Genomic DNA, 20634 nt, shown 5'->3' with positions numbered 1-20634 from the left:
AGAAGACCTTCAGGCTGAATTATCTGAAAAGGTGAGGATGAGTTACTCAGGAAAAGGAAGGTGGCAGAAAAGGGGCAGGGAGGATGTCTTCTGGATCCAAGGATGTGTATTCATTCAAAAACAACAACAGCGACAACTGTTTATTGAGCATGTACCACGTGCGAGGTCCTGCTTACTGTGACAGAACATGCATAAAAGAACATAGAGGTGAGGGTACGTGGTGGGCTCACGGGACTAAGGGCATTGTATTTTGTTTAGATGGGCCACCAGGTTGACGGGCAGTGTGGTGACAGACATCTCAAGTTGTGTTGTGTGAGATGCAGACACCAAGATGAAGTTTAGCAAGTAGGTTGTTCATCAGGGAATGCTCCCAAGGGCAATACTTGTGGAAAAGAAGGAGAGGAAGTGGGACTGTGCCAAGGCAGAAGCTGAGCTGTGATGCCATCCCTACTGAGACAGGAAGCTCTGGATCTGGGTGGCCAGAAACTCAAAAATCTGTTTAAAACAGAAAAAAGAAACCTTCTAAAAATCTGTAAGTGGACAAAATGATAGGTGTGATTCCTATCTGTTGCCATAATGAGAAGGATGGCGTAAGACTGAGATTTCTGTTTCAGATGCTTGCTATTCTCAGAATACTTGACCACATCTCTCCAGAAGATTCCCTTTTCTTACCCTTTAACCCCTTCTAGTTAATAACCCAGGATGGTGGACTGAGAGACAGAGATGGAGCTTTTTTTTTTTTTCTGCACCTCTACCATGCTGCCTATGAACTGAAGACAGAGCGACATGTGGTCCTCTTGCCCCAATGTCAAAGAGCATTGGCTCGTTGGTTGTGAAGTCAGCCAAGAGAGCCATTTTGTTTCTCTTATATTGACAGTTTGATGCTAAGAATTACACAGAATAATAAGTAGAATCACCCCAAATGGATTACCTACCTACTCATAACCAGAATACTGATTTTATTGCTGATATTAATAGCAATTACGTAGGATATTGCTTGCAAAAACACTTTTATTTTAATGGGCTCATTATGCCCTTAACATAGTCTTAAGAGCCAGGTGGCAAGAAATTTAGTTCCATTTTGTGGAGGGACAAATTGTGGCAAAACAACGTTAAGTGTATTACTTGGCCTGATTTCTTCAGGTTGAGGGAATGGCTCTCTCTCCTCTGAACACTTTTATTTTCTCCTTGCTATCTTGGATGGCATTGATTTGTGGGCATGTGTCTCATTCTGCGCCATTAGGTGGTAAGTCCTTTGAGAGCAGGAGTGTTTTGCCTCAATCACCCTTTATATTCCTGAATACATGTCCTCCAGTTCTTACACATCTTCAGCACTCACTTGGCAAGCTGACAGGGGAAGAAAAATGAGTGAATTTTATAAAGTATCACTTGAGGGGCGCCTGGATGGCTTAGTCAGTTGAGTGTACAACTCTTGATTTCAGCTCAGGTCATGATGTCAGGTCCCAACTGGGGGCTCCATGCCTAGTGGGGCTCTAGACTACACTTCTTCACATTTAAAGGTATTGAGTTGTTGACCACAGATAAATATACATGCATTAGTCTTCATTATCTGAAGCTTACCTGTATGGTTCAACCATGATTCAAGTGCAATAGACTAGAAGCATATATGGCAACACTTAAGGAAATTGACCTGAAACTAATTAGTTGTGGAAATCAACATTTCATTAAAATAAAATTGATAATAAAAATAAACATAATACTGAGAGATAATACTTATTGAGACTATGGCAGTACTGTCTTAAGTATTTTATTACATAATTTATTATATACCTCATTTACTGTATGCCTGGTACTTCTCTAAATATATATATGTGTGTGTATGTATCAGATTTTTCACTTACCATATTTTCCCCTTGATTCTCATTTATTATTAAATGAGACTTATGGGACACCTGGGTGGCTCAGTGGTTTAGTGCTTGCCTTCAGCCTGGAGTGTAATTATGGAGTCCCGGGATCGAGTCCCACATCAGGCTCCCTGCATGGAGCCTGCTTCTCCCTCTGCCTGTGTCTCTGCCTCTCTCTCTCTATGTCTTTCATGAATAAATAAATACAATCTTTAAAAATAAATACATAAATATATAAGACTCATATGCACATACAACTATGTGGGTTAAGTTTTACAGTTGTCTTCACTTCTCAGATGAGGAACGAGGACACTAGCATCCCAGATCACATGGCTACATGTGGAGAGGCTGGACTCACACTTAGGCAATTTGGTTCCTGAGCCCATGCTCTTAATCACCAGCTGAATTAGACTTATAATAACTTTGGTCTCTACATCTACAACAATAAAACGGCTTTGGCAAGAGAATCCCCATACCTAGAAGTAAGGGAAGGGAGCACAAGTTGGGAGATGCAATGGGTCCACTCTGCCTGGATTTTTGGCACCAGACCTTGCTTGGATCTGGGCCTGAATGTCCAGACTCCTGCACCAACCTCCCACATCTTATTCCCTTAAACTCTTGTTACAGCTTAAAAATTCCATTCCATTGTCTTGTGTTTCTGCCTTTCCCCTTGACCCCTCATGCTTATGTATCTATATAAAACTAATAAAACCTTGAACAGGAAATATAAAATCACTGTGAAACCAAACCAAACCTGCAGCAAGACCTCAGAGGGCCCTGTGCAATCAGAACTGTGTGAAGCTATTTTCTGGGAGCTGTAAACCTAATAGCTCGCTCTGTGCGAGGCACAGCTGCAAGGCTCTGGGGACAGATATGCCCCTTGTTGGAAAACAGAAGGGCTTGTAAAGTTATTTTCACAAATATTTTTTTCCTTAATATTTTCCCAGCTACCTCAGGCCCTCCTTAGCTCCTCTGCCCTACTTAGCTAAATAACTGGAGTCTGGGAGAAACAATGATGAAGGAATAATGATTTTTTTCCCCGTTTATCATTATTGAGGAATAGAAGTTATTTTGACAATATTTTCTATACAATGTTTGAATAAATAATTTGTTTGGCTTTTATTTTAATTTGGGGATTTTCTTTCTTTTTATTTGTGGTGTGTTTCTCTGGGTATGTGTTTGTGTTTGTGAGGAGGTCCTCCTAAGTTTGTGGACTTAATTTTGCCACAGGAACATTCTCTTGCCTCCAATGGCCTTTCTTACAAGGCAGTCGTTTATAACTTTGTACCACAACGCTCTCTCCTCATCTCACACAGACATGGCTCTACCTCAACTCTTCCTTCTCTCCCACCCTCCCAGAAGCCTATTCCTCTCTAAAGCTGTATACCTGCACAGTTCTCTGTGTTTCTGGATACTGGGATTATTTTTTGGTGTGTGTTCCTGAGCCTGTTGTCCTGTTGAAAGGGATTGGATGCTCCTTTTATTTGGCTTGTGTTTCCATTCTCTCAGGCGCCAAAGCTTTGGAATCAGCCACAGCCAGGTTCAAAGCTTGTTTTGGTGATTCGTACACATGTAAAATCACCCTGAATGCATCAGCCCATCTCTCTCACACTCAGCCTCCTTAATTATAAAATGTATTCAACAGTATGGGCATTTTAATAACTATTTACCATGTGATCAGTCTCTGTCCACATAGTAACTCGTTTAGTCCTCACATAATCTTTAAAGGAGATACAATCAAGGGGTCCCGGGGTGGCTCAGTCGGTTAAGCATCTGCCTTTGGCTCAGATCCCAGAGTGCTGGATCAAGTCTCAAGTCAGGTTTCTTGTTCATCAGGGATTCTGCTTCTCCCTCTCCCTCTCTATGCTCTCTCTCTCTCAAATAAAGAAATACATAAGTCTTAAAAAAGAAAAAAAAGGAGATTCAATTAACATCCTCTTTTATGAAGGAAGAGAAGAGGGGGTAAAATCATGCCCAAGATCACAGATACAGTAAATAAAGACCTGGAATTCACTCATGGGTGTTATGACTCAGGAGTCTTTGTTTTTAATTACCCTGTGATGAGATCTTCTAAACTATAGCATCATTGTGAAACATGAAGAAATGACGAATGCTAATTCCGTGGAAGGCCAGTACCTGGCTCCGAGATTGTGTGCCGTGAATGTTCTTTTTCTTCCACATTTACGCCCAGTAAAACACTTGGAAAAATCACCATTTCTCCCATCTCTTGGTTCACTCTGGCATAACTTATTGCATTTTATCACCTCTGTAGAAAGCTCAGTTGGTTATTCTGTAAGGGTATGTTATCCTAAGTCCATAACCTTCAAAGTTCACATCAAATATCATACGCAAATATGTGGCTATGTGTGCATATGTCTGAGTCTTGTCTAAGACAAGATTAAAATTTGTCACAAACGTTTCATCTTCAAAAGATGGAGAAGGGACAGGCACAAAGGGATGGAGTAGGTGGTAGAGACAGGCACCATCGATCTATGTTCAACATTCACTATAACTCTCCTTATCACTCCTCCCTCCAGATTCTGATGCACACCACCTCCTCATGGACCCACAATAAAAGAGAAGGAGGAAACAAAGACAAGAATTTGATTAAAATGATCATCTCAGGGTGCTTGCATTCACCAAAAATGTAGCAAGATAGATTTAGGTTTTCAGAATAGTGTTCTATCTTAAAGTCAGCAACTGAAGTCCTGTATACTTATAACAGTGGTTCTCAAAGTGTGTGCCCTGTGCTAGCAACATTGGAATTTGACAGAAATGCAAATTCTTGGACATATCCTTGATCTACTGAACCAGAAGCTCTTAGAGAGGGCCCACAAATCTGTTTTAAAAAGCCCTCCAAGTGATTCTAATTTGAGCTCAGATTTGATCATTATTGGTTTGGGAATCTGTGCAGACAACGGCCAAAGTTTTAAAACTGTAGGTGCAAGCTAAATACAACCCAAAACTTGTCTTTATAAATAAAATTTTATTGGAACACAGGCATACCCTATTCATTTATTTATTGCCTTTGACTGCTTTTGTGCTGTAAATGCAGCCTTGGGTTGTATGAACTGCACAACTAAAAATATTTACTAATCTCTAGTCCTTTATAGAAAAAGTTTTCTGCCCCCCGGCTTTGAGAATTGTAGGAACAGAGACTTCCAAACCAACCACTTGGAAGTGGCTCTGTCACATATATGCTTTCTGACTTTGGAAAATTTCCTTCTGATCTTTGTGTTTCTCCTCCAAATGTAGGAAGAATACTCCATCCACTTTGCAGGTTGTGATGATCAGTTAATCTATGCAAAGGTATAAGCAGAATTCCTAACACTTAATAATCACAGAATAAGTGTTAGTTATTATTGAAACGAATACTAGATAAAATTTAATAATCGATTAGTTTTTAATTAAGTTCGAACAAAAGTAGAAAAAAGTACCCGATTAATCAGCTAAATTAATCAGTTTGGTGGAGACCAAAAAAAATAGTTTAGGTGTATGGTCCTTCAATGGGAAAAGCAAGTTTTCAAAGTAATATGATATACTTCAGTTTGCAGCTCAATTTTAACATTTAAGTACTTAAGTATTTGTATACTTAATGTCTTTTGCCTTCAGCATGGCCAATTAATAAACATTTATCTCTTAATATTTCAGAATTTTGTAAGTATTAATCAATGCTTTTATTTAATTTGAGTATAAATACAGAGAAAAATACTTTTGGAAAAAAGATGTTCATTCAACACAATCTACACTTGACAATTTGTCTTTCCTGTCTACTCTGGGCATTAAAGTTTGATGTTTATACAAATAATAAAAACAACAACAAGAAGAGTCATTCATATCATAATTGTATCTTGTAATATAGATATTATATCTTTTTAAAAATATATACATATATGCATGATTTCTTGCCTTAACTGAATTTTTGCATTTATTGCATTAACTGAAATGTGTGGTTAAAACCATATAACCTTATAATTCTTTACATCTTTACCCTGAAGTTTAAAACACAATGATTCATTATTATTTGTTATTATTCATGATTCTGTGGGTTGACCGGGCTCAGCTGGGCAGTTTCCTAATCTGTGTAGTAGAACTGAGGTCACTCATTTGGCTGCATTCAGCTCAGGTAGCTCTGCTGGAGTTTGGGACTTCTAAGACAATCTCTCCTCTTCCAGGGTCTTTCTCTACATGGCCACTCATCAATCAGAAGTCAGATCAAGCGACTTTCAGAACAACAATGGGCTTCCAAGATGGGATATTCCAAGAGGATAAGATTCAGTTTGTAAGCACTTTTCAAACCCCCTGCTTGCATCAAGCTTGCTAAGGTCCCATTGGCCAAAACAGGTCACATGTAGAAGCATAGAGTTAATGTGGGAGAAACACGAATATACAAGGGCATGAATACCAGGGGCTCACTCATGAGGGGCACAATTCAAGCCAACCACTACCAGTATTTTCTGAATAATGAGAATTTAGTGAAACTGGAAGATGGATTGGCTGACTAGACTGTTTCCAGCTTTGTGGGTCCTGGAGAGGGCACACTTATTTATTTCAACATGTATTTGGAATCCATTTAATAGAAGACAAATTTGTTTCTGAATGTTTGTTTAAGGGCCTAGTTTTGAATAGCTAAAGCACAAAAGGAAGATCTATTTTCCATTATTCTATATCCGCTTTTAGGGATTTTGAGCACAAAGTGCAGGACAGATGTTTTGGATTAGCTTACCACACTACACCAGGCAGAGAGAATTTGGAGTGCAGCCATATAATACACAAATTATGCCAGATTATTCTGAGATGAGTCAAAAGCCAAGCTTTGGTAATGAGAAATCAAGGTAGTATTTAGCTGGTATTATTGGTACTGCTAAAAAAATAAAAAATAAAAAGTAGAATTTTCCACCCAAACCACCTGTCTATAAACAGGATCATAAGTACAATCAGATGCTACAGTGACAGTCGATTTTTAATCCATGGGCAAAACCTCTGATTCCTTATTACTTGTGCTGAATATTTTAGGAGGTTTACACTTTTTTCCTCAACTGATACTGGATTCCATTACGATTATTCAAAGTAATAAAGGTAATAAAAATAATAAGGTAATAAAAACAATAGGAAAATAAATAAGAAGATGTCATAGTCTCCTGGAAAGGACCAATTAATTTGAATGAGTTAGATATCATTATAAAACTTCCAGAAATCTGTACCAAACTTGAGTGGAGATTTCATTTGGGGTTCTTGAGGGAATCTGCTCAGATATGCTTGAATTTAAAAATGCTTTCCTCTCTTTGGGGAGACCATCCTCTCTGAATAAATATGGAACTTGAGGAGTGAATACATGCCAGTTCAAGCAGCTGAAGCGACTTCTGGTAATTAGTGGAGTGACTGATGGGTTTCTGGATCATTCTCACTTCTCTACAATTGTAATCTAGCTTCTATGGAGTATGAACCAGTCCTTAAAATTTAATAATGCTATTTGGTTTGCAGATAATAATAAATGCAAGTGGATATTTAATAAATTATTTTGAGGGATATATTGCATTTATGAAAATAGAGATTATGTAGATCATGGGATAGATTTAATTCATTCACTCCCTCAAGGAACATTTCTGAGTACCTATTGTATGCCCATTGTGAGCACCTTAAAAATTTAAAAATTTCCCCTTCTTACAGGGCAATAGGGGAGAGATTTCTGGAGTAGGGAAATGGATTGAGGTTAGGAGAGTCAAAAACATCTGAGAGTCCCCTGGATTATTTCCAAAATTTCTGAAATATTACCTTTTTCCCCACAATTTTTGTTAGATTCTCAAAGGAACCCATAACCCCAAAATGTTAAAGCCAGTAGAGCAGTATGGATGGCTGGAAGCATGACTCTTTGCCTTACAGCTCATTTTCTAGGCTAACCCCTTCATATCAAGTGAGAAAAATGTAGGCCCAGAAAGCTAACGTGATTGCTTTGTTTAAAAATCACTCATTTGGTTACTGATAGAGCTCAATAGGCTTCACTCCCTCTGGAAATAATAACTGTAGTTTATCCAAATGTCTTATTGATATACACATCCCACAACCAGAATGGAATTTCTGTACCAGCTATGAAGAGGTGTTTGTTATCCTAGCAGGAAATAAAACTTTTACCCTGGTTTCCCCATTCTTTACCCCATCATTCCCAGGGAAAGAACAGGGGTAGGCAAAAGGACTACTTGCTTGGCTGAGGGCCATAGAATCTGTGGGGAATGGCTTCAGTGACCTAAAGTCCCAGGTAGAGCAATTGTACCCACTGACTTTTAGAAAATGACAGCTGGGAGCAAGATTGTGCCTTTTCCTTTCTAAGTTCCTCTTTCCTAGTATAGTGTATTGGATCTATTGATTAGAAAATGATCCATCATGGTAGCATACTTAGTAGACAACATGTTAAGTCAGAGAATTCAGGAGGATTCTGGAGGACCTTGGGAAAGATAAGACACAGTTGTGGGAAGGAAGTTACACATTGCTTACATTCCTTTGGACCACAAGACTAAGGTAAGACAAGTTAGGGTCCAATCAAATGGAGTAGAGGGTCCAGTTGTGACTGAACTGCCAGGACCCACTTCCAGCTGCATAATTGCAGGGCCCCTCTTCATGTGACTTTTGCAGGAAAAAGAAAGCCACATATAAATTAAGTGAGCCATAGTTCTGGGTAGAGCAGCATATTAGCTCTATCAGGAGTTATGGTGTGGAAAAGAATTTGGTAGGGTTCTTGCAGTTGACAGTGAGAAAATCTACTTGCATTATCAGCAAAAGAGGTTGTCATTAAGTCTGCATACTTTAGAAATTCTCAGGCATTGTATGTCTTTTTCGTTGACTTCTGACATGATCATGGCTAGTTTAAGAAGTAAATGTATTTCCATGTGACTTTTCCCTCCTGCCTGATGGTCGTTGCAAGGTGGGAAGGAAACCCAGATGGGGAGCTTATGAAACCACTTCTCCTCATGTAATGGCTGGCATTTTTACACTGGCCTTGTTTATTTGTGTGGATCATGTGGATTCCTTTCCTACTCCTTTGTAGCCCCTGAGGTGGGAATACGATCCCAACACAGCTACTTACCTATGTTGGCATAAAGATCTAAGCATTTAGAACATCTCTTTCAGAATATTCAACTTCTCTAGTCAGGGGATCAACTCCACCCAGTGTGGATTCGTCTCTGGTCTAGGAAGCAGCACAAGATGGAGAGAGGGGTCCAATTCCAGGTTCTGTGTTGAGACTGAGGCCACAGCAAGTTCAATCATTACCTCTAATTTCCCATGTCTCCACCACATAGAGAGAGAGAGAGAGAGAGAGAGAGAGAGAGAGACTTTAAAAATGCATGTTTTTTTAAAGCTTGGAGAACCTGGGCTACAAAACTGCCTTATAGGCATAAAATATTAATGCCGTTGGCGCTGCCTGCATTTACTTCCACCCACACCATGAGTTTTTAGACCAGTTAAACTCAGGAGACTTCTTTTGTGGGAAAAGAAGGTTAAGCTGTAACTGCATTCCCTAGACCCTATTGCTCAAAGAAATGTGTCCCAGGGGGACTCCCGTAGGATAGTTTAATTAGCCCCCAGGTAGAGCAGAGGCAGAAAAATCCGGGCCAAATTGGGACTTGGCTTTGTATGAGTTCATCATGTTTGTCTGTAGACTCCAAGAAGAAAAATGTGGCTGTCCAATGGTAAAATGCTTGGATACCTGGATGCCTGGATACATGTCAACTCCATTTTTTTTTTTTTTTTTATTCATGAGACAGAGTGAGAGAGAGAGAAAGGCAGAGACAGAGGCAGAGGCAGAGGGAGAAGCAGACTCCAAGCAGGGAGCCCAATGTAGGACTCAATCCCGGGTCTCCAGGGTCATGCCCTGGGCCAAAGGCAGGCTCTAAACCATGGAGCCATTTTCTACACAGGTGAACAGCAGTACTTTCAAGACACAAGTTTTAGATTCTGCCACTGCTTTGCTTAAGACTCTTGGATGAGTCCATGTCACCTACCGAAAATAAATAAATAAATAAATGAACCAACCAACCAACCAACCAACCCAGTCATCCAGGGATGAATTCAAGGCTCGTTCTTACCTTAATCTATTTTTTTGGAGGGGGGAGGCAGGGGCCTCTCTTATTTTCTGCAGTCCTCTTCCTTCAGCCATGATTGGTAAGATCCCTTTCTCTGAAATTGCTACCTCTCTTCACACCACAATACTTGTCTCTCCAACTGGGACGTCTCATGACCCTTGACAATCACTCAAGGGTCTCCTTCTTTTGAAAGATTGTCCTGGCCAGGCTTTTTCCAAGTTAGAAAAATTTACTCTTGTATCTTGATTCTTCTGTCCCTCTATACATGTCATTAGTGGGGACTTCCCTTACTACCAGTATTTGAACCTTTCAGGAATCCTATGTTTTGTATCCCCAGCATGTGAGTGCAGGCCATGGGAGTGCTTACCAAGGTATGACGAGAGCGTAGCTGGGTGGCTCTTGGTCAGATTTTGGATAGCATTGCCACTGAAGGTGTTCCAAACGTCTCATCCTTTGATTGAGCGGGAGGAGCGTAGGTCAAATCTCTTCGTTTATGTAACAATGCATTAAAAAACTTTCTTATTAAAACAACTATAATTTCAGTGTTATTCCATAGCACCAACTCCTTTACAGAAAAGAGATTGATGACATTTCCCACCATTTCCAAAGTCTCACTGAAAATTGAACAACACCAAAGGAATACTCACTGGCATTGACTCATAGGCTATAGAGATCTAGTACTGCAGCCTTTTACGTTGAAAGGCAACAGGGTGTAGTGTCTGGGATCGCCAACTGAGTTGATATCTTAGCTTTATCACCTACTAGTTGTGTGACCTGGGACAAGTTACATAACCTCTTTCTGCCCTTTTCCTTTTTCCCACAGGAAAAAAAATTAAATGAGGATAATGATTATACCTCTTTATAGATACCATGAGAAAAGGAGTCAATCTGTTGATATTAAAAGCTTAAAAAATGCCTGGCAAAATACCGCAGTAAGGAATATAAAATAATGGCAAAAATCAGCAATTTTAGGGCAGATAGATCTGAGTTCTCCCATTTACTAGCAGTGAGATCCTGGGCAAGTTGTTCAATGTCCCTACACCTTAGTTTGCCTTCTCTCTAAGTTGGAGCTAATAATTATACTTCCTTCAACCTTTACCCATAAGTGAGGGTCTCACTGAAAGTGCTCAGCACAGTAGGTGGTCAACAAATGCTGCCCCCTATTGTTACACCACAAGATAAGCTCTTGACAAATATTTGAGGCTAAATCTCAATTTGGGTCAATGATATAAACATATTTAGCCATTAGAGTTGAAAAAAAAGATCTTTTGCATCAACAAGTCAGCTATGGATCTAGAGTCATGGAATGCTATACTCGTGGAACCTTAGAACAGAAAGTTATCATAAATTTTGACTGCCTTGATTTAGGCCATTGGTTCTCCATAGAGGACAACTTTGCCCTCTCCTCCTTCTTTAAAGGATATCGGCAGTATCTGGAGACTGTCACAATGGGGGTGGGTGGGTAAACTACTGGCATCTAGTGGGTAGAGGCCAGGGATGCCACCAAACATCCTACAGAGAGTACAAGAATTATCTGTCCCAAAAAGTCAATAGTGACAAGGTTGAGAAACTATGTTTAGGCTTAAGAGAAATGAAGCCAGGAGAGGCTAAATGACTTGGCCATGGTTGTTGGTCTGATGACCTCCTATAGGCTCCCTAAACCAACTCAGAAGCCAGAAGACAGCCCAACATTCAGACTCCCTTCTTGGCATTCCAAACCCCTCTACTATGAGAGTACAGAACCCTTATTTCTCCCACATGTCACTTTTTCCCCCAGAGACTCCCATCCACTGAAACACACACATGCGCAGAGAATTTCATCACTGGAAAAGTAAAGCAGAGAGTGACTGACTCAAGCAAAGGCAGATTCCCCCCTGAGCACACTCTGTTTCAAACCAACCAGTTTCACTACCACAGAGCCCAATGGAGCATAGGTGAAAAGGCAGTCCAGGTTACAGGTCTTTGTTGCTCTAGGACTAGAACTGGGCCAAGGTTCTCACATATGACAATCATGGTTTGTGGTAAGCAGGGTCCACAGACAACTGCAGAAACACTGTGACTACAGAATAAAGAATAAGAATTAAAAAAGGGATATGACTTGATGAGCAAGCCACACGAATTCACAGGAAGTAGACTTCATCAGTTCTAGTATCTGTGGTTTTCTTGAATTCTCTTCAGATCTTATTCTGGGAAAAGAAAGTTATCAGGTCAATAGTGTTAATGTGCTTTGTTTTGTTTTGTTTCTGCTCTGCTCTACACGAGCTGAATGAGGAGATTCGCACACTCACAACGGAGTGGGGGAGAAAAGAAGGAAAAGGGATCCTGAGAAGAGATTCCTGATGCAAATTCAGGGAGGGATGGGAGAATGGGAGCAAAGGCAAGGTGCATAGCCTTGCGACAAGAAGAGAATAACTGAAATTAGTTTGTTCTCCTCTAATATCATTAATGAAACCACACAGTGATGTCACTTCTGATCACATTGTAATTTGAGTTGCTGATCTTGCGATAACAAGCTTCCTTTTTGCGCATTCACAGCGTGTCTACAGTGGAAAAGACCTTCGGGTTAACAGTGAGTAGGTGGAACTCGTCAAGAAAAATAACTTCACCACAACAACAACAAATGACAGGAGAGAAAGAAACTTCTTTGGGAGAGCGGAGGGAAAAAAAGTGAAGTTTAAGTATTATTACACATGTGAAAGAAGAGTCATTTATTTAATAGGAAGTAACTCATTCACACGAATGTAACTTTGTGGTCCCTCACAAGTACGTAAATACTACCAATCAGTCCTCCCCAGATTATCATCAAAATTTCCTGGGAAATGCCTCATTAAAGAGTCTTTAAAGAATAATATGAGTGTGCATTACTCAAATAATTTCAGAAAGACATTCTATGCTATCGACTATAATATAAATTTCTTTCCCTTCCATGGGTATCGCATTTTGCCAAATTCAGTATGAGTTTTGAAATGAGGCAAAACATGAATCCTTTGAACAACATTCATCTTTGCAAGAGAAAGCCCTTTCCTGTTTCTAAGAGAAAGGCCTTATAGGGACTGAGGAAAAACTGTTCTTTGGCATTAAATACCTCTTTCCAGGCATGTTTACTGGAAATAATTCCACCTCATAAATCTTGATGGAAAGTAATTGGTAAAAACTAGTTAAGGATTCATAAATCCCAGACTTGGAAAGATAATTTTTTTTAAAAAAAATGATATTCTCAAACCTAGCTACCCTATGTACATGATCTTTTTTTGTCTATGACTTTTATTCCTGGGGTTGTAGACTCTGTATTCCCTTTTATTAAAAGAGTGTCAATAGTCACAGTGGTTTTGCTTTGATTTGCTGAAGTTGGCTCCAGCACCTGGAGCCCAATGCAGTTCTCGAACTCATTACTCTGAGATCAAGACTGAGCCAAGAAAGAGTCCGTCACTTAACCAACTGAACCACCCAGTTGCCCCATATCATGGTTTCTAATTACACATATCATTAGAAGATGAACATGTGACATATTTGGAGTTGTTAATTAGTTCATTCTCTAGGGTCCACTGAAGTTTGTCTCCATCAGTTCCCGGCCTGCTGAAGACTTGAGGTGTCTTTGTTTTGGTCCTAGGCCAACGTGTTTCTCGAAGTAGAAGTTCCTGGTCCCCCTGCCCCCAGATGTGCTTGTGAAAAACAATGTGCCCAATCCCAAGTGTACTAAATCAGAATGTCTTGGCAAATGGAATTCTGAAATCTGCACTCTGTTTCTTAAATGACTCTCGTCTGTTTAGGAATGACTGTTAAAGATTTAAAGGCAAGAAAGACAAGTATGCATCCTTACGAGTTGAAAACGGAGAACAAACAGCATAGGGAGACATTTTAGAAAATCAGATTTTCTTGAGGAAGCAAAAAGCATACTGTAAAATCGTGTGTGTGTTCACAACTAGTTTCTATATTTCATCCTTTATCCAGGCTCTTGGGTTAGCGAATTCCTCCATACTGATTTTTAAAAATTTTTTTTTACCATTTAGTCTGTCTTAATACCTCTGCCACAAGAGGAGAAGGAAAACAAGGAGTAAGAATGACAAAAGTAGGAATTTAATATGCCCTTAAAAGTCATTTAGCATTTTTAGAGTGTATCTGTTTTGACCTTTTTAAGGCTGTTAACTGGCATTATCCAGTTTGTGTTTTGTATAGTATCATATGTTGGGAAGTAAAAAAAAAAGGAGCTAGAATTATTTTTCAAACCTAAATTAACATTATTTACTGTATTAAGTTGATGTAGTTACTTATGTGATTATTTTAAAGGAAGAGTACATGCAAATGGTGCAGGTCACTTCCTAAGCATGGAAGAAGAAATGTGACATTTTCAAGTACACCTTCTGTTTAATCTCACCTGCCCTCCTGTGACTTTAACACCTCTTCCGTTTTCCCTGCCCTAACAGCAAACTGTAGGGATTTTTAAAAAACATTTCAATATAGTGAATCTTCTGAAAACTGCTTCTGATAAAGTAAAAATGTTCTGTTGTCACCAAAGTTCTGTCACAACAGTAGTCTTACTTCTGCTCTCGACCTGATTTCCAATATGAGGAAGAAATAATGGTTTGGTAACCACGATGCAGACTGTGCCTCAGTTCCCCCAACTTCTAGGCCCACATTTCATTTCCAGCCTGTTAGGATTAAAATCTGAAATTATGTTATTATTTTAGTTTAGAATTCTTAGGATTCTCATAATCATCATTGGAGAGATTCTTGCTTTGTTCAGAGAGTTACTGTTATTATCAGTAGTCATGACAGGTATTATTATGAACCGCACAGGGCAGACAGAGCATGTTGGACCAAGTGGAAGACTCAGCCTGTGCATCACTGTGGTCACCATGCACAATGGCACCCAAAAACAGCTGGACAGTTGGTCTGGTGTGGTTACTCACGCGGTGTCTTGGAAAGGCCGTGGCAAAGTGAACTCAAGACATCGTCAGGGTAGGGAATTTGGGGGCTGGTCCTCCAGTGACTTGAGAAGAGAGACCTTCTGGAATGTGAATATGCTTACTCACTGGAAGATAAAAAATCAGGCTAGATTTAGAACATTCGTGAAAATGTCAGTGATGGCCAGGTCAAAATTCAAGCAGGGTAAGACAAGGTTATGTGTAACAAGTCTGTTGAAAAAAGGGTGAGTCCCAGTCAAGGTGCCTGGAGCCAAAGAATGAAGAAAAGCACATGCAGTTTGCTTTCAGGGCAAGCTGCACATCCAGGAGTGCAGGCCTCGCTCACCATCTCTGCAGATGCAAACTCTCCTTTACGCCAGGGTGCTCTCTCTGCCAGCCTGATACCCAGCACTCATCCACGAGCAGCTCTACCGTCATTTCCAAGCCATCACAAACACGCTCATTCCCCAAAGGCCTGCGCAGTGGGGAGAGGATGTGGCAGGCTGCAGGGGACATTGCGGGAAGGCAGGCCCAAGCAGACTGCTTTGACTTTTACCAACCTTCGAATGTCATCCTGGGAGGGGTTTAGCTGGGGCAAAATGAAACTCCAGCCTCTCATCTGGAGCTCTGGTAGCCTTTCTTCAAGCACTAAAACTTTCAAAGTTTGTAGGGGATTTCTCCTTTGCCTTTAACAAAAATTAGCACAGCATTCTGGTCTTCGTGTTATTTTGGTACAATGATAACTGTAATCCTAAAAGTGTCCTGTCTTATTTGAAAATTTAGAAATGTGAGCTATCCTTTTAGGTATTGAATGAACGTATGCACAGTCCCTCTCTGTCTTACACAATCTCTCACATACACACTCTCTCATAATCCACTCACACACACTCCCATACACACTCACACACTTTCTATCTCTCACACATATTCTCTCACACTCTCTGACACTCTGTCTCAGTGTCTCATGCACACTCACACGTACACACACACTGTCTCACACACTCATTCTCATGCACACACATACACATTCACAGCCTCTCTGTTGCATACACGCATATACAATCAGCCATAATATTGATTTCACCTTATCTCCAGTGAGCCCGCATTTATTCCCCTCTCTTCTGAGAGGTGAGGGCAGCAGGAGGTGGGGGTAAGGAGCCGAGTTTGCAAAAGCAATAGAGAATTGAGACTGCGGGAGGGGCAAGGGGGAAGAACACACCTTGTCCCAGGGCTCTATGCTGGGTTAATGGACCATAGGCTTTTTTCCTCTTTCTAAAACAAAAGTGAGGCCAAGTAACCGATGACAAGTGATGTGTGCCACCAGTATCAGGACACTGAGTTCTGGCCCCCTCCTCCACTGTGACCTTTGTTAGAGCTCTCAGCAGATCACTTCACCAATCTATGCTTTCAGTTTTCTCATCTGTAAAATGTGTTTAATCATATTGACTTGTTTCCCAGGGAAGTAATGTGATATATTAATATTTGCGAAGCACTTTGAGATCTGACGATAAAAGGTGCATTATACTAAGTAGTGTTCACTTCTCTCCTCATCCTCCACCCCTCCCAGATAATCTATTCCCCCATCATATACATATTTTGGCAAAGTTCATGTAAATGATTCCAGGCTGCATTAAGAGAAATTAATGCTTGTGATATTTTTCAAGAAGAACCTGACAAAATCACCACAAAATAAAAAACCACAAGAGTAACTGTGACATACAATGAAAGGTAAGGTTTTAAAAAATCCATAAGGAAAAAGATTTCAGTTCTAGGCTCATATAGAGTTATTATCAGCAACAGTGAGTAATAATGATTACGAAAATGAGGGAAAATACATTGACAGTGTCATTTGAAAACAATTGTGTTAAGAGGCTTTTTACACACATTTTACACAGTGTGGATATCCGAAATGGGTTTTAAATATTAAAAGGATTGTTTTTCAAGGTATTAAATACACAAAGAACAAGAATGAAAAATGGAGAGTTGGTGGATAGAACTCTGCCCAGAGAAGTGATCCGGCGACGTATAGACCACAGTGGGACCCAGAACAGTTTCTGCATCTCTGGGCTTCTGGGAATTCAAATATCCTTAAATAATATCATTTTCCAACCTAAAATGTTTCCTCACTTCTCCTCCTCTTGCAGTTTATCTCTGTATCTGTGGACTTCTGATATTAAGAGTGAAGTGCATTTGACGGTTATCCATTTGATTGGCAAAAGTTTGGGTGACACAGTTCCTCTTTCCGGAAGCCCAGTGGCATCATTCTGCCTCTTCCTCACTCCCACTTCAAACCAGTTCCTCATCTCATCTTCCAGATTTCAGTTAACGTGACCATCATTTTCCTAGTCACCCAGAATTGAAATCACAGCCTTCTCAGACCTCACCATTACGCTGCCTGGAGCACCTACCACGTCACTGGCCTCCTTAAATTAGCACGTGCTTTATTTAGCTCAATGATTCTCAGATCTCAACACACACACAGATCACCTGGGGATCTTGTTCAAATGCAGGTTCTGATTCCATTAGTCTTGGGTCGGGCCTGAGATTCTGCATTTCTCACGAGCACCCGAGGGATGTCCATGGAACTGGTGCATGGATCACATTATGGGTGATGGCAAAGCGGTAACCTTGGTTTTCAGGCAAGAGAATGGTTTCTGCTGATACAGTTATGGCTTTCCGCCTTTCCTGCCCTTTTTATGGAAATTCCTAGCCCAGGCAGGAATGTACTGATGATCCTGAGCACATCATGCTCTGAGTTCAATTTTTTATAGGAAATAAAACAAGAAACGATATAAGATACAGAATCCAAACAATGTGGAGCTAAACGAAGCTCCTGTATCTACCATCTTCTCCTCTCGGACAGCAGTTTTCATTCCATTCCTTTACATACTATTGTATGCTTGTTTTGTCATAATTTCTTCCTTCAACCAGTATTTTTTGAGGGTTCATTATGTGTGAGACACTGAAGTACACTCAGAGGATAAAAAAATTACTGATTTCCCACCATCGACAGCTTGAAATCTTACATAGGAAAGAGCCAAGTAAGCAAAAAAAAAAAAAAAAAATACAGCAAAGTTCAACATTTTCCTGTGCCTAGAATGTCCTCACTGTTTGAACTCCATTTCTCACCTCAAAACCTTCATTCACACACACACACACACACACACACACACTTTTTTTTTTTTTTTTTTTTTTTTGAGAGAGAAAGAGTAAGAGAGCACACCAACAAGGAGACAGGGAGAGGGAGAGAGAGAAACTTAAGAGGGCTCCATGTGGGGCTCAATTTCACCACCCTAAGATCATGACCTGAGCCTAAATCATGCATGGGATGCTTAACCAACCACAGCACCCAGGTGCCTCACAACACACACACACACACACACACACACACACTTGAAATGATAGCAATACTAAACTACATTCTGTAATATAAGTCATAACTGGATTCCTTAGAATTATGGCACTACTAATGATTCAATTTCTATACATTTTCAAAAATTGTGTCGTAATAATTACTTTAGTGAAAAGGGCTATGATTTTGAGCCTGGATTGTTTTCAGGTTTACAAAGCCTGATAATAAAAAATAAATAGGACTCTAAATAGAGGGTGCAAAACAAGAAATCCCTGAGAAAATGTGGTGAGTAAAACCCAGCAGTACTAATCCCAGTAATAATGTAAATTTGAATGTAATGTGATTGGTGATTGGCTCACCCAGTCATCTTCATCATCCCAGTCCCTGTCCTCACATGGAGAGTTCTGGAGGAGCTGAGGGGAATGTAGAGGACTCTAAGACAGAAGGGAAACAGCTATCAGGCAGCCCCATCTTGGGAAAGAGAGGAGCAGAGTGCAGATCCCAGGGACCCCCAAATCATCTCAGCCCAATATCTTCAGAGTAGGATGCCAACATAGGTGTTTAGTACTCAGAAGATTTCTGGAACTTCGGTTGATGTTCTGGACATTTTATGTATCCCCAAGATCTCCAAAACCATCCCAAGAAACGTCCCCATTGATATTTAATCTACCACGAGTTGGTGCTAACTGTAACCCGAACTAGGACAATTTGAGATCATGTGGCTAGACTAGAAACTACAGATCACACCAGGAATGTGTAGATTGCCCAGCTGGTTTCTTTCCCATTAAAGTGGTGGCCCCCCATGTTTTATACACTTGGGAGTTTCCTCTATTTGATTCCAGGAAGCTTGTTACCTCTACTGACAGGTATTTGTCTTTCTCCCTTATCAGCCCAGGGCTCATTCATTTTATCTCCTTTTCATATTTTTTTGTGATAAAGCCCAGAGGCACTCAAACAAAAGTAGCTTGATCACTGCTAATTCCTGATCAAGACAACCCAATATCCAACAGCAATCTGCTAATACACCTCACTAGCCCATCATAAATCATCATAAAATATAAAACATAGTGTTTATAATGTGCCAGACATTATCCTAAATGTTCTTCTGAATTGATTTACTTAATCTTTACAGCTACCTGATGAGTCCTTTCCTACTATCATTCACATGTTACAAATGAAGAATGTAAAGTGCAGAGAGGTTAAGTAGCCTGGCCAAGGTCACACAGCAAGAAAGTGTTGGAGCTAGGATTCAAACCTAAACAGGTTAGCTTTGGAATTCATATACCCTACTGCCCTTCAATCACGAAGACTCTCACATGCCTTACAGGGTTGTGTTTAGATATCATTCTGGAAGCAACAGTGAGCCACTGGAGGATTTTCAGAGAGAGGTATGATCAGATTAAATACCGGAAAAAGATGGAAAGGAGCTGGAAGATGCAAGACAGACATTGGAGGCAGAATCAGTAGGACTTGCTGGATGGAATGAAAATCTCAGGAAGCTGAAATTAGCTTTCTTTTGTTCATGAAAACTGCAGTTCCCTTTTTTCTTAAATGTATACCTGAGTCTCCTTCCAGATGCATTTTTTACCTTGCTTGTGGAGATGTTCCATGACTCAAAATATACAAGAAAAACTTCTCAAATGTTTGGGATCAACCTTGTGATATATGTTTATTTTGAGTCTCCCTCTCCAGTGGGTTCCCAAATAAATTTTGGGATAGTTGTGTGGGGAAGGCTTGGGGCTTTACTCATAATAAAAGAGAATCTTTAAAGATTAACATGTTAAGAACTGAGGTGTGATAGTCCTTTGTTTTTGATTGGGGGGTCAATCTTCATTTCTTTATGGATTAAGGTCCATGTAAACAAAAAATCCAGTTTCCGAGTCTGTGATCCTATTTCCACGATAATGGTAAATATATTTACATGTAGTAATATCAGAAAAACATTTTAACATTATATGTTTTTCATATTAATTTGCTAATATTAGTATCAATAATAGTCATAGTAGTAGTATTCATGCTATTGGTAGTACTAGCCTAGTTATTAATCAGATTGTAGCGTTAACAACCAAACTTTAAAAAAGAGAAAGTACTGAGATTCCAAGCAGTTGAGTGAGCTATTCACAATCATGAAAGAAGACACTTTCATAACTAAGTTAAAAATTAATGAACAGAGGCCTGATTCCTGTTCTCCATGTATGAAACAATGAATTCTAATAAAAGAACTCTTAATCACTGCCTGAATAATGACATCTTCAACAATACTGTTAATTGCAAAACAACTTTCATGTGTTTGCACATAGCTGTTCATCCAAGCGGCGAGGTTTGCATCATTTTTCTTTTAGCTTCACACTCGCATCATCCGTTACTTCATTCATTCACAGAGCAGGTGTTTCTGAAGCCCGTGTGCTGTTACAGGCACCGTGCTACGTACTAGA

General features: G+C 39.9%; 1 long non-coding RNA gene across 3 annotated transcripts; it reads right to left on the bottom strand.

The window, feature by feature from the left end:
- Positions 1-993: 993 nt before the first annotated feature.
- LOC119865374 lies at positions 994-16010 on the bottom strand. 3 transcript variants are annotated; one of them, XR_005376974.1, is made up of 5 exons: positions 15932-16010; positions 14854-14975; positions 10311-10394; positions 8947-9147; positions 994-1347 (listed from the first exon to the last, which is right to left on the bottom strand). It is a non-coding gene; the product is annotated as an uncharacterized LOC119865374 (long non-coding RNA). The 3 variants fall into 3 exon arrangements; XR_005376973.1 differs by lacking the exon at positions 15932-16010 and adding an exon at positions 15194-15350 and having other exon boundaries at positions 10311-10428; XR_005376972.1 differs by lacking the exon at positions 15932-16010 and adding an exon at positions 15194-15350.
- Positions 16011-20634: the final 4624 nt, after the last annotated feature.

The sequence above is a fragment of the Canis lupus genome, chromosome 23, assembly GCF_011100685.1.
Source record: "Canis lupus familiaris isolate Mischka breed German Shepherd chromosome 23, alternate assembly UU_Cfam_GSD_1.0, whole genome shotgun sequence".
In the NCBI taxonomy this organism is placed as follows: domain Eukaryota; kingdom Metazoa; phylum Chordata; class Mammalia; order Carnivora; family Canidae; genus Canis; species Canis lupus.
This window is presented reverse-complemented; position numbering and strand designations above follow the sequence as displayed.